This window comes from Saccostrea cucullata, unplaced genomic scaffold (genome assembly GCF_032062105.1).
Source record: "Saccostrea cucullata isolate Sc308-1 unplaced genomic scaffold, CSIRO_AGI_Scuc_v1 ctg14706, whole genome shotgun sequence".
NCBI classification, from domain to species: Eukaryota; Metazoa; Mollusca; class Bivalvia; order Ostreida; family Ostreidae; genus Saccostrea; species Saccostrea cuccullata.
Genome location: NW_026918993.1, coordinates 1 through 15,309, shown reverse-complemented (window position 1 = coordinate 15,309; position 15,309 = coordinate 1). Strand labels below are relative to the sequence as shown.

Below are 15,309 nucleotides of genomic sequence, written 5' to 3'. Positions count from 1 at the left end.
CGACAGCATGATAGTTGAATGTGTCTTTGGATGTTGAGTTTTGTATACATTTCAAAGTATTTATCTAGTGGTAGACATTTACCCTCAATGGCATGTGGAATTATGTCTCCAAAGGTACTAAATTGAAATTTGTGACTTTCTGGTAACAGGCTGAACAACCTCAGTGGATCCAAGATTTTTGCTTACTTAGTTTTGGTCACTTTTCGCCTTACTCTGAGTGTATATTTTACACAATGTATTTGACCAAGTGACTAAGGTAAGAGTTTTGCTTACAAAATGATCTGTCGTGACCAAAATTTGATTTTATTATATGAGCCTCGTCGGATAGAAATCGACCTTATGGCAAAATTTATCGAATTTGAGATTTTTGTGTATTTTGGTGGTCCATGTAAAATCACGACAAGAACTGAAAACAGAATAAAAATATCTGCATTTATAACAAAGTTATTACATTTTGAAATTGGTATGTCTGCAAAATTAACTCTAAGCATATCGTAGTTTTTTCACGATTCAATTGTGACGTCATGGTTTACATGATGTTTGAAGTTGGGGCACCTGTCATCGCTTAGCAATCCAAGTTGTCATCCTGTCTAAGTTAAACAAAATGCTTAATTAATGACAAAAATAGTTGATCATATCCAATCCCCAAAACTGTGTTAACTGTATTTTAGATCCTGTAAAAACCGAATACCCCCCCCCCCAAAAAAAAAAAGATTTTTGATTTCTACTTTTCCGTCTTTCATACCGACAAATTCGTCTCTATGGACAACTGAACTTTCAATTAACAAAATATAGATCTACATATATGCTGATTTAACGTTTGATAAAGCCTGTATCCTCAAAGCATGCAAGTTGGTTAACACACTTTGTTTGATCTTACGTAATCCCCATGTAAAGGAAAAAGAAATCAATGCGATCGAGTCCAAATTTACAGGGGGTCGATCTCAGAAATACCTCGATTCTTACAGAAAATACATGACCATGCAGCCAATAAAATCACAACTAAAATCATGCTACGATAATTATTCTTAAGTTAGATTGAAAAAAAAAATCACATCATTTTGTATATAAAGATAACGTGAATACAAACATGCATGGTGTGATACGTAGCCTTGTGTCTCAGAGTGGCTCATTTTATTAGGATTTTTTCATATAACTGTTTCTACGGCAGCCACATTCTACTTTGCCTTCATTATAACCCCCCCCCCCCCCTTTCCCAATAAAAACCCGTTCGTTTTATTTTTGTATCAAATTTCTATTATCCATAATGTACAAAAATAAATATGTAAAATTAATAGAATATCATCTTAAGCAGTATACAGATCATTGATTGATTGATTTTTGCTTAACGCCGAGTCGCCAAGATTTCAGCCATTATCGGCGGGTAATCTATATCTGTTGCATGCAAAATACATGGACACAAAGTTGTAAACCTTGACATAGGGAACTACTAGTATTTAACGTTCCATCTGACGGTAATTAAAGAAGAATATGTCAACCATTTAAAAAGATTTCTGACTGTGTTCATCAACAAAATATCTCATAATGTACCATAACATTAAAAATCAATTTGATGTAAATAATCTAAAAGTCTCGTATATGTAATATTGTTAAAAAAATAATAATAATAATTATGCATCATTCCTACATTATTTACTTCGCATAAGAGAAAAGCCAGCTAATTTGAAAAGATTATCATTTATATTTACATGTAGCGAAAAGTCACGAGAAATATGTATACATAAACATGTATACATATTGGCCGAAATTCTCCATTCAATAAATATATGCATGCGTTATTTTTGGACGATTTGTGCGTATTCTTTAAATAATCTCTTTATTCTGACGTTTTAGGCGGAAGTCGGATGTTTTTTTTTATATAGCATATAGTTTAACATCATCGGATACCCAAGGGTGATCTCATTCTCATCACCGGGTGATAACAATGCATTTGAAAAAAGAGAATTTACATAAAGTTTTCAAAATATCTTAGATCAACAGAAAAAAATGAAGAGATTAATATGAACTTCAGAAACGCAAAAATTATAATTTCTTTGTTAATCGGAGTATTAGAAATATATTGAGGAAAAGAAAAACAAAAACACAGGCTATGTTGAATTACAATATAAAACCATGTGGCACATTTTCTTTCTTTTATAATTCAATTATTTCAAACGAACTGAATGTTTAAAAAACAATTGATTACGTAGACTCTATTCAGAATTCCTTAATAATCATTTTATTAAGAAATACTGTTAAACCAGTTAAAAAGGATAATTAATGCTATGAATTAGATAGTCGGATTCAGCTAGTGTGCGTAGGATTCTAAAATGAATTACATGTATATCATATTTAGCCAGCAAGGAAGCCCTATACATGTATATGTGCTGACTTTAGAAGCCCCCCCCCCCCCAAAAAAAAAAATGGAAAAAAAAAACATTAATTCTCCTCTCTAGAGAAAAAATAATATTTATGATGGAACGCATAGGCAACATTCTGCTATCCCGTTCCTAACCCTGTCCGACACAATACGTAAAATAGACATTTCATAACTAATAGCATGTGTTTTCTGATTTTTTATAAAATAAAAAAAATTATAAAAAAAACATTTTAGATTTATAAGTTACATGTATCAGTTGTGGGAATTGCATAAGAATTTTATAATGTAGAGAACTTTTTGATGTTATGATTGAAAGTCCTTGTACAAAGCGAAACCATTTATATACCTGTTATTCACGAACACGTAAAATCCTGCTCATTTCAGGATTTTTTTTAGCAGTATAGTTTGGTATTAACGGGCTCAAAATACTTAATATTAAGGTGAATATTTAGGAACACATTTCACAAAGCTATTTTTTTAACATTCGACTTAAAAATAATTTTTTATTGTTTACAATTCTTTTAAATATTAATATAATGACGTATAAGAATATTTTTCACAAATGGGGCCCATCTTGTTTTTTAAATTTATACAAAATTTTATTCAAGCAAAGTGAATGGGATTGGGCAGCAGGCATATCCCATTTTAGCCCTCTCCCTACAAGGTCAAGATGATACACACAATACATATAGGTATGAAATGGCCGCCCCTCTTTGAACGGTTTCGCCAGCCAAGTAAACGAAAACTAAAATCATAGATAATCCATTGTCGGTATATTTTATAAACTTGCAAAATTTAAGAAAATAAACCGATAAATGTAAGAAATGGAAGAGAAACAAAAGAAAAAAAAAACTTTTTAAGGAAATGATTCCCCCATGTTGAGCTTTTTATTGAGTTATAGGGAAGCAACTTGCGCAATTTATCGAATCCAGTCGCTTCGGTCAAGGTAGTCTACGTGTTTCCGTTTGAGGTTTACTGATGTATATGAAGAAATTGCCTTACACGGTACCAGTATTACTTGTTTCCTGATAATTCTTTGAATATTGTTGTTAGAAAAATGCGTTTTGAAAATTGATGAATCGTGGCCATTGTACATCTTGTACTGGGAATGGCCCAACGTTGTTTTTGTTTTGGTTGGTTAATTCCTATATAACTTTGACATAATCATTACACGTAAATTAATTCGAAGACATGAAACATATAGTATATCTAATATAATATTGTGAATATATTTATCTTGCAATTGGTTGAACGAATACGCACGGTGATAGTAAATGAAGTTCACACACTAGTACTGCATCTGTACATGTGATGTGCGATTTTCTGTGCCAGATACTCCTCCTTTGGCTAAAATTTATACTCTGAACTACAATAAAAGATATATTCTGTACTTCCTCAGTAATGCACAGAGCCAATTTTGCTTTGCTGTTTGTCTACCAACTTAATCTTTATCTGGTGTTAAACAAAACCTCACGTCTTCTGCTGTTCGAAAAAAAAATGTAGATCGGACTCGGCATTCTTCTGGCCTGTGTTTACATTGATCCATGGTAACGATGAAGAAGTTAAGGCTCTACGAAGGGAAATTTATGCATTTGAAATTTGCTTATTTAATTGGTACATATTTAAAATGATCCGATTTTTAAGGACAAAATCTGTGAACTGCAGTTAACGATGTCTAAAACATTTCTTAACGTGAAAACCATGTGTAGTAAAAATACCGGGAAATCTTTCTTAACTTTATTCGTTTATTTCTCATTATGACGTTGCATACGATAAGGTCGATTTCTATCCGACGAGGCTCATATAATATTAAAAGGACATTTTAAAAGAACATTTCAGGTATAGAAAAAGTAAAAAGTACTATTTTGTGTTCTTGATATTAAGTAATGCAATCCGTATTTTACAAAAAAAAAATAACTTTGCTTACAACAGTCCTATCCTATACAATCGTTTTAAAATTAAAACATGAAAATCGAAGAACATTTGGGTTTATATTAATCCCAATATTAATTAATTTATTAGGATTTCATAGATAAGTAATGAAACATTTATGTTGCTTTTTTTTGCCTATGCAATTCAGGAGCACAGTGAAAATCTTATTGGCTTTCCATATATGTAGTTTAAGTGTTTATTATGAAACCTTCGGAAAATAAATTACGTACACTTATTTTTAGTTACTAACTTGTTTAAACGGAAAGTGTCTGAAGATTTTAAGTTCTCTTTTATATGATTTATTGTACTGTCAGTGTTCTGGACCAGAAATAAAAAAAAATAAATAAAAGTTCTTATTTCAATAATACGTATGCGCTTTGGGGAGTCATTTCAATATCATATGGGAAACCAAAACTGGTCAACATTTTCTGACAATGGAGATAATGAATGCAGATATTGGTGACTCAAAGGCGATTTTCAATGCATTACACTCACGGGTAAGTTAAAAAAATCCAAAGCATAGATTTATTCAGTTCATGTAGAAACTTTAAATTTTGAGAGAAAAAACCACAGATATTTATCAAACAAAATATTTTGGGTATTTTTATCTGTACATAAAGCAACTTTACAAGAATATTAATTTTTTCTCAATGAATTTTTCTTTTCCATTTTGCAGGTAGAAAATTCACCAATTTATTCTACTTTTAATCGTGTTTTGTACAACCTATATCTGATAGAGACTAGTCAGTCTGACAGGTAACTTTTATCATACCTTTATATACACCTAGCTGTTCTTATTACCTTTTTGTACATTTTAACAACATATTTTGTTCGGTTTTAAAGTGGCCAAATTTGGTACTCCATAGAAAAGATTGTACAGGAAGTTACAAAAGCAGAATGCAATGAAGATCCACAATCTCTTGTTGGAGAAACCCACCCACTTACTATTCATACTCTTGAGAGCAAGGAAACTCAGACGAGTTGGGATAACAACACCTCTCCAAATCTTTGTAGTGAAGGCGATAAAAATACACTGAAGGATGCATTGAATGAAAACTCGGAATCAGGTGGCGTAATGACAGAACAAACTCCAGCACCCCCTCCGCCACCTCCACCCCTCCACCTTCTGCGTCACTTCGTGTCCATGTAACGCCTCTTGTACCCCCAATTCCTACACCAGAACCAAAGTGCAAACTTAAACACATCAAGTGGGATAAAATACCAAAAGTTTCTTCCGAAAGTAAGTACTTGGTTTTCATCCTTGTGGTTAGATAATAAGGGATAGATAGAGAATACCAATAGTTTTACACGAATATCTAGCTCTCATACTTGTATTTAAATTTACATGAAGTGTATTTTTACCTATTTAGTGACTTGCGATTGATTTTTCAGTCTTTTCGTATCGTTTAGAAAAGAACATTTGGATGGATATCCTTGAAATGCCAGACAAAATTAGAGTGGAATATGCTGATTTGGAGAATTCATTTGCCAACAACGAAAAAGATAATGCATCTCCCAGGACAGATAGAAAGACTAAAGTAAGTATTTCCTTTTGTTAAAGTAGCAGAGCAAACATGGACCTCCAAAATGACAGAGGTGGGATCAGGAGCCATGGAGGAGTAAGTATCCCCAGCTTAAAGCTCACACCGCCGTTTGCTCCTTGTCATGATAGGGAAATAACGTAAGAATCCGTCGACTATTCATTCAGTTTGTATAAGGGCCTAACAATAAGTTTGAAAAACGTTATTCAGCATTTGATTTGGTGAGAAGATCATTGTATATCGATCATATGCATAGAACGCACGAAATGATGACTTTGAACAAGAATAGATTGCTGGTATTCTTGTTTTATCAACTTGTTCGTCAATAATTCACCTCCTTTTAGAAATTGTGCATATATATATTAGATGTACGAAGAACATGTTCTTGTGTATCGAATCATCTGAAAGATATAAACCCCGTATGCGGGTGAGGAAGGTATAATTTCTGCATAAGTATGGGAAGTTGACGATTGAGAAGTTCAAGACATCACGTTTATTATACAGATTGGCTGTTAGATTCGCGTTAACATCTTTTTCAAATAAAATATCCAAATATGAAACAAATTTGTCAGACTCTGTGGTATCTCTTATCTATAGCTCACCGGGATAAATCGTATCCACGTGACAGTATGGAAAAAAAACATTGTTAATTGACAATTCGTCGTCGATATATCAAAATGTCGATTGTTTTTTTTTCACGAATAAGATTTTGGACAAAGTCTTCTAACTTTATATAAGAACAGAAATAAATCTGCTAATAACGGGACGCAATTGATACCCATCGAAATTCCAGTCGATTTTTGAAAGATGTCTCCAAAAACCACATAGATATTGTCAACCAGGAACTCAAGCATCTTTTTGATGTTAACTTCAGAGAAATTGTGCTACAATCAGAATGTTTTAACAAACTAATTTTAAAATGACAGATGACAAAATAAGTAGATTTCAATTTTAAATGAAAAAGCAGCTGTCAATGCATTGTCAAAAAAGCATGGACATTAAATTATCAGGGTAATGGTTGTATGTAATGTTGAAAAGTCGTAATTTTAAGCTGTTGATTTAGGTATATTCTTGCGATTTCAAATTTTCCAAAGGTTCCTTGGAATTTTTAAGTATCCACATCTAATTTACAACACTTCCTGAATAAATTGTTACAGATTACGTACTTTTGACGTTTCTCATTCACTACTGATTATATCTTAGTGAGAAGTTAAGAAAGAGGTTTGGTTGAATATTTGCTGGAACTCGCTTTGAATCTTTGATTTTAAAGATTTTTTGAAGTTTCAAAATCCAATAAAGATACTTGCATGATATTTCAAATTCATTTTGGTTGTTTAAAATATTAAAAATATTTTTTTTAAAAATTGACATACAATTTCAAAGTATTTCTTCCTTAGAAAGGGAACTATGAGTAGAAGTAGGATTGTCACTTGTAGAATTAATCCCAAGCTTTTCTAAAATACAATTCGCACGATGAGCCTTTCAAACGAAGAACAATGTTTTACCTGCTTTGTCAGCAGAGATCAGTCCGTACTGATTCTGTAATCTATCTAATTCTTTTTTTTACTTCTGTATTATTGAATACAGAAGATAAGGTAGTTTTCACATTGCCCCTCAATATTCTAATGCGCAATTGTATCAAAGACCTGATACATTTAATCCATTCTGACAAAGTCTTAAGCAATCCAGAATGAAATTTTCAATTTTGCATCAGCAGTCTGCTGATATGCTCGGAATAAGAGTTTTATTTTTAAAACAAGATTAAAACATTTTATAGATGTTTAAAATTCTGACTCAAGTTCTGGGACTAGGCCCCAATATGATGGAGTAGACTTAGACTTCAGTCAAACTATCAATCACCTGTAAGATGTTTTAATTGTCAATAAAACTTTCAAATAGCATAACCCCGTTGATGTAACATTAGAAATATAATATATAATCATTGTGGATCATTTTACTTGTCTTCTACAACATTTCGGTAAAAGATAAAGATTTTGACAAAAGCTTTTCATTTTTAATGATCTCAGGCCATGACTCTGTACTTGAACAACAAAATATGCCTCAGTTGTTTTTTTAGGATATTTAGGATACATTATTCTCAACAACAGCAACTGCAACAGATCTGCCAGGTATGAACTTAAATAGTCTTCAAATATCTTTCGCCTCCTGATACTCAGTAATTAAAACAAAACACAAGGTAGGTAATCGTGAATTAAATAGTTTCCAAGTATTAGTAGCTTTCATATTCTGTTTAAAAAAATATGCAAATAGGTACCTTTCATTAAGTCTCCAATAAGCTTTTATCTATTGCTTAGTAGAAAAACTTGCTTTTTATGCTCCCGTAATCAATTACTGTACTCGGGGAGATATAGTTTTGCTACATTCGTTCGTCTATCTGTCTGTATATCTGCAAAACTTTAACCTTCCCAATAACTTTGATTCCTTGGAGCTAAGGGTATCATGTTCCACACGTGTATTGCTTGTTGAAAGTCCCTTCTATTTAACCACTTGATCTTGACCTCAGAGCTTGACCTATGACTGATTAAGTATATCACATTTTGAATGAATTAAATGATTGGTGTTAGACGTCTTAATGCCTTGTATTTTGTTTTCCTTGGAATTTGACCTTCTTTTGAAAAAACAACATATATTTCACTGCATGAAAAGTGGCGTTTAATATAATTTAATAAATTCGTTTACTCCAGTAAATTTCTTGTATTGAATTTAATTTATGTATAACGGTACATTTTACATGAGATATATTGTGATATAATTAAGTACAGTTTTCAAACAAGTATAATCACATTTAATGCAAAATACGTCGAAAATAATATAGTTTAATTGAGAAAATTATACGTTTCGTTTAAGAATATCGACATGTTAAAGTAAATATGCTTATACTTAAAGTTTAAGTACATTTTTGGTATTTTCAATATTTCATAAATAATTCTTTATACCTAATGTAAACTTAATTTAAAATAGTTTTGAAAAAAAACATTTAGGCACCCTATTAATTTAATCTATTCATTCCTCATTTTTATTTATTTAAACCTTATGTAGATTTTTTCAAAAATGTCGAATATAACTTAGTTTTTTTCTCTATGATCGACTACTACTGTAGTACAATTACATCGGGATCGAAGTCGGGCTCGAAAAGCAATTAATTTAAAAAAACACACCGCGCCGAAATTCAATTTCTTGGAGAGTTCCACGCAGCCATGTTGAACTTGATCATGATGTTGTACGGGGCGAAAGAGAGTGACGCAAAAAGGAGAAGCATCATTAACTTTGGATGTAATTTCTGTTTTAACAGAAGATGAAGACATTTACGACCCTGTTTAGCGGTAGGAACAATATACAAAATTTTATCATGTGTCCTTGAATGAATAATTGCCTCTGCTACTGATAATGTTACTGTTCCTTGGTCTTGGCACTATACATAAAATGCCTGGCAGTAAAAACGTTTGGGCAAGCGCTATTTAAATTTTGTAATAATTATTCAACACTTTTAATTATCTCTCTTAAAGATGGATTTTAACCAGAATTTTCTCGTTTGGTATTGGTTTCAGAATGTAAGTCACTAAAGTGTTCCTCTGTTCAGCATTTACAGAGTATGTTGTACAATGTAATAAAATATTTATTTATTTCTTATGCATACTCAAGAATTCAGCATTTATTTTGATTATTTAAATAGTTGCAGTGGACTGTGCCTGAGACGATTCCCCACATTGCCGGCTATGTAGACAGCTTGTGAAAATGGTGAGAACCATGCAGCTCAAATTTCAATTAACACAAATAAACTAACAATGTTTTTATCAACCTGTATCTTTAAGCATAAGACTATAAAATATATTGCAACAACTTGAAATGCTATATACCAAGTAAACAAGACGAGGTTTGTATTCTTATTTTCCTTATCCTAAAAATACAATAGCAATGGATTCTGAGCTATGCATAATTTTTTTTTACGTTAAATACTTAAGCATGAATTATTAAAATTAGCTATCATATTCTATGATGCACAATTATGCATGCATTATTTACAGGAATCCAAATGATCACAAGAAATGACAAAAGCAGTATGAAGAAATATTTCTTAAATTTTCTGATAAGATCAATAAAATCACATGAATTGATTTTTTTAGCTCACCTGAGCCATTTTAAGACCCGAGCGAGTTTTCTTATCTGTGTCTTTTATTTGTCTGTCATCTATAAACTTTTCAATTTTTTACATTCATGAGAATAAAACCTAGTTTGAACAAAAAACCCTGCAAGATACATCTTTTCTTTCAGATATTGTGCCAGAAAAGTTTGAAGTACATGTAGCTATGGAAATGATCAACATTCAACTTGCTGAGCCTTTCTTCTGAGAGTGACTTGACCAGATATTTGGCTACCCAGTATGAGGTACGAACTAATCATTTGTTGTACGACTTATTGTGTTTGAGATTGCCACCATTTACTAGAACATTGCATTCGCTGTCCACTTTAAAAATCTGCTATCTACAGTGTAATTTGTTAAATTAAATATATTTTACTTTATATTAAATCACTTGCTCATTATCCCAATAACTTGCATGTTAAATGCTGTAGATGCTAACCTTTGCATTTTTGTTTACTCTTAAATTCCATGTGTTCCGAGTATGTACATCCATTTCATATCATGCTTTGTCGTCTCTAAATTTAATCTAATACATATCATAATATGTTTTTGAAATAAGTCGCTGAACTAGATCACAAAGATTAAAGATTTTATTATTGTATGAATGTTATCTACTTGCTCTAATCATAAATACATCTGTTTGCATATTTTTTCTACGAGATGCCATACCTGCTTTTAATTTTTCATATTTTTTTTTATCCATAGTATCTTTCTGCTACATTAAATAAAATATCGTGGAGGAACACAAAGAAAAGGACTGTGCATCTCAACATATTCAAGGTCAAGCAGGTAAATACATTGGTAAATTGCTCAAAAAAAAAAAATGGCAAAAAGTCACCAGTCCCAAATTTACATGTACTTCCACAAAATCTGTAGCTTGCTGCTGTGAAACTATAGATACGTATGTCTTAATATATTAAATGCTGTAAACTTTATTCTTTTCATTTTCGAAAACTTTGTAAATCTTCAAATTTCATGTGTTCGGACTACGGTACCATTATGTATGTTTCATATCATATTTTGTCGTCTATAAATTTGATCTATACATATAATTATATGGTTTTTTATGTAATTCACTTACCTAGATGACACAGAGAATTTTTTTCATTGTGTAAAATGTTATCTTCTTGCTTTAGTCATAAGTATACCCTATTTGTATATTTTTTCTCCTTTTTGTATATTCTTTCTACGGAGAGCCATACCTGTTATTAATTTTTCATATTTTGTTTGTGACAGCTTTTTACCATATCCATAGTATCTTGCTGCTAAATGAAAGAATTATTGTGGAGGAGCAGAGAAAAGCTTACCTCAAGATGTTCAAGGTCAAGCAGGTAAACATAGTGGTGAAATGCTCCAAAAAAAAAAAAAGATGGCGAAAAAATCATTAGTCCCCAATTTACATGTATAACAACATTAGCTTCATAATCTGTAGCTCGCTGGCCTGAAATATAGATAATTATCTGTCTTTATTACCCAGACTTGAAAAAATGGCATATCTTTTGTGGTCTTCTGTAATTTTTTTAATTAATCAAAATTGAGCTGTGTTTCCTCTAGGTCAATTGATAATTTTACAATCAACTCAGATTTTGTGTACTATTTAATATATGCAATTGCATAAATCCGGAAGCACACATATAATATGTATATATAGGCAAATGGGTATTTATTTTTATGTTTGTTGTAGAAATTAGGAGCTAGATGTGCTTCTCCAGAGCTGAAAACTTCTTGGCATGAAGAGAAGAAAAAGCAAGAAGAAGCAGTTTTAAATTTCTTCGTAGTACAAAAAAATGATTCTAAAGATAATACTATCTATGAAATTAGAAAACTGAAGTTGCGTTCTGATGAATGTGAGAAAGTCTTCAAAGAACAGGACACCAAAAGTGCAACTCTCAAATCAAAGCACTCTACAAGGCAGAGCATAAGGAGAACTAAGACAAATAAAGAATCTAAAGGAGTCAACCCTATGTAGTAATTGAACAGAGATGGGCTATTAGAGATGAAATATCTGAGTTGCTACTTTTTTTTCACAAATGTGATGCTTGTTTTACTTATCTTTAATTTACACATTCAATGTTAGATAAGAAAAAAAATATACCTAGTGTTGTATTTTTGACAGCGAAATTTAATTTTTTTCTGATGCTTGATTACAGATTGAAACTGTTATGTTTTTTATTGTTTAAACATTTATTGGTTTGTTGTGTAGTATGCAATGACATACATTTTAATTTTGATTTATATATTACATATATGTACAAGTCTAACTTAAATAATAAGTGCATGGACATTATTGTGGAAAAAAATAAGACAATCAAGGGTAGTCTGAAAGATCTTTGCTGACAGTAAGTTGCAGATCTTGATACCCAAGTAAGAGAACGGTGGCGTCTCTGACCGATCCTTTTGCTGTTGCTTGTGGGCGAGTGAGGCTTCTCTGTCAGTGGCTTAGTGAGTCATAGATGTAAAAAATAGAATAGGCAAATGAGGTAGAAACATTTCTGAGTAAAAAAAGGGGTGAATTGTGATTTTAATAAATATTACAATTGATATTGCAAGAGTAATGAGAATTGCAAGAGTAAAATATTAATTTGTTTCCTTCCAGTTGAAGTAAGAGAGTTTATGACAAGAATCTTTTCCATTAAAATGGAATTGTAATTAAAGCTTAAAAAAATTGTTAAATATACTTGTACATATGTTAATACAGGACTTTTATATGTGCATGTTTCAGAGCTCACTCTTGGTATTTTAAGGCAAGTTAAAAATATCACTATTGAAATGTCTTGCATTCCAATGTAAAGTTGATTTAATGAGGATATGTTAAATTACAATCATCAAGCAATAAACCTAGCAGTTGGAACAGAAATGAGCTACATGTATTGGAAACAATTTTAAGCTGCTATTGTTTTGTGTAATTGTGATACTTTTTCCTTAATTTGAATTGACATAACCAAATGATATAAAGGATTTTTGGGTGTTGTATTTTTCAGTCAATATTAAGTATTTTACAAGTCGAACTTGAATAATTAGTGCATGGACATCTATTGTGGAAATACTTGGGAAACAATATAAGGGTGGGCTGAAAGAGCTTTGCTGGCAGTAAGTTGCAGATCTTGATACCCAAGTAAGAGAAAGGTGGTGTCTCTGACCGATCCTTTTGCTGTTGCTTGTGGGCGAGTGAGGCTTCTCTGTCAGTGGCTTAGTGTGCCTTATTAAATGTACATGTAAAACGAATGGGCAACTTTTATTGGCAACTTTTATTCTGTTTATGCAAAGTATGATATAATTTATTGTGGGAAATTGAAAAGCCATTTACAACCCATGCAGCAGTTTTAATAGGGGCAGTTTCAGTCAGATTTTGCAGTCTTTTGGACTCCAGAATGACTACATTTTTGACCTGTTGTGTTCTGATTTATTGCGGATTTGAATTTTACATACAATTCTATTCTTATATAAAATTATTTATAATTACTTCAGTATATTACTTACTACTAGTATGTTTAAATTTACTCCATTATAATTGAGCTACAAGCATGATTGTAATTTTTTAAATTCTGACTTTTAGGCATAAATTTGAAATATCTTGTACTTTGTTAGAACTCATTGTTTGTAGACTATTGAGATAACATCTAATAAAACTGAATGAGAAATGCATTTGTGTATGATTGTAAAATACTTGCCAAAAAACCCACAATTGTAAACCATACAAAGTATTGATGGAATAAATATAAGATAAAAATATTATGCAATAATATGATAATATTAAATTTCATCAAATACAACCTTAAATCTTAATGATATGGGAAGGTTTAATTCGTACATTTTCATCACTTATACACGAGATTTAATATTAGTTGATGAAAGATTAAAATTTGAACGTATTAGTAAGTTTACAATTTTCCGTATATAACGTAATTTTTGGAAGTATTATAAAGTAAAGTGTGAATTTAACAAAAAATAATGAGGTAAAGATCTACGTTAAATTTTATTAAATGAACAAATTTAATATGACCATAAAACTTTATTTTATGGCCATGTTTAATAATAATTATACGTTTTGTATATTAGAGGTATAATACTTGTTTACGGCAGACTTAAATCCGAACGTATTAGTAAGTTTACAATTTTCCAAACTTTATTAAATTTGTTCTTTTAATTTTTTATTAAACTCGTATTAAATGCTAATTATTTTCTAACATTTACGATCCCACAATATGTTATATTATGCATTTAAACATTAAATAATCGCAGCATTTAAATCGCATTTAAGGTAAAATTAAACCCGACTTTTCATGCAGTGTTTGGTAATACTTTTGAATGGCTTTCATAATTCGTATGTATATTTCTTGTAGCAAATCCTTTCTAGGTTCATTTTATTTTGACCTTGGAGGTTGGCCTATATGTACTTTAGGGGGAAAAAAACTTTTACATTGGTCATAATTTTTTAACAGTTAGTACTGAGTATTCATATTTCACAAGTGTATTTATATTGAATATACCTTTTCGAAGTACCATAGTTTTTAATCTCTTGTCCTTGAAGTTTGACTTTACCCTGAGTTGCCACCCAGGGTGTCGGAGATTCATAAACACATCTTGTCTTTATCAAGCATTTCATCTTTTTTTTTTACCTTATCTAAAAACTATGTTTATTTTGAATGATAAAATATCTGTCATATGATTTATAATAAATAAATGTAACATTTTATATGTTTTTTATTCAGCATTAAATTTCCAAATTAAATGGAAATCAAAACAGAAATAAATACACGGAAAAACAGAAGCACGAAAATATATCCCCTCTTTCTCTTTTATTCTTTCTCTCTTCCCTGGTCCAGAAATTGATAATTTCCTCTCTCTCTCTCTCCTCTCTCCACTTGCTCCTCCCTGTGTCCAATCACAGATCGCCTTTCATGTTGGTATCACAGCTCACAGTCCACCCACCCTTCCTGTGACGTTATTAGACGTCTTCTTTCTCAGAGATAGTCTCCTCAACACCTTACCACGGCGTATCTCATCCACAATGTTATCAACGATCTTCCTGTCTTCTGCTTTAGCAGAGGCGTTAAAGGAAACTAAAAAAGATGCACAAGGATGACAAGATGAAATGAAAAATACATGGTTAAATTTGAAAGGATTGTAACACCCTTGTATAATGAATGAGATTGAACTATTCTTGTAATATGAGTACATGTACAAACCTTTGCGTCTATCGGACGTTCCTTCTTGCGCTCTTCTCCGTCTTTCTGCCGATTCCTCTTGTTGACGCTGAGATTCCAGTTCCTGTAAATAATTCACAACCTCAT

At 31.4% G+C, this 15,309-nt stretch overlaps 1 long non-coding RNA gene across 1 annotated transcript; it reads left to right on the top strand.

Moving 5' to 3' along the window:
• Positions 1 to 10,186: 10,186 nt before the first annotated feature.
• On the top strand, positions 10,187 to 11,340 carry LOC134276807 (uncharacterized). Its single transcript, XR_009994120.1, has 3 exons — positions 10,187 to 10,260; positions 10,721 to 10,804; positions 11,252 to 11,340. It is a non-coding gene; the product is annotated as an uncharacterized LOC134276807 (long non-coding RNA).
• Positions 11,341 to 15,309: the final 3,969 nt, after the last annotated feature.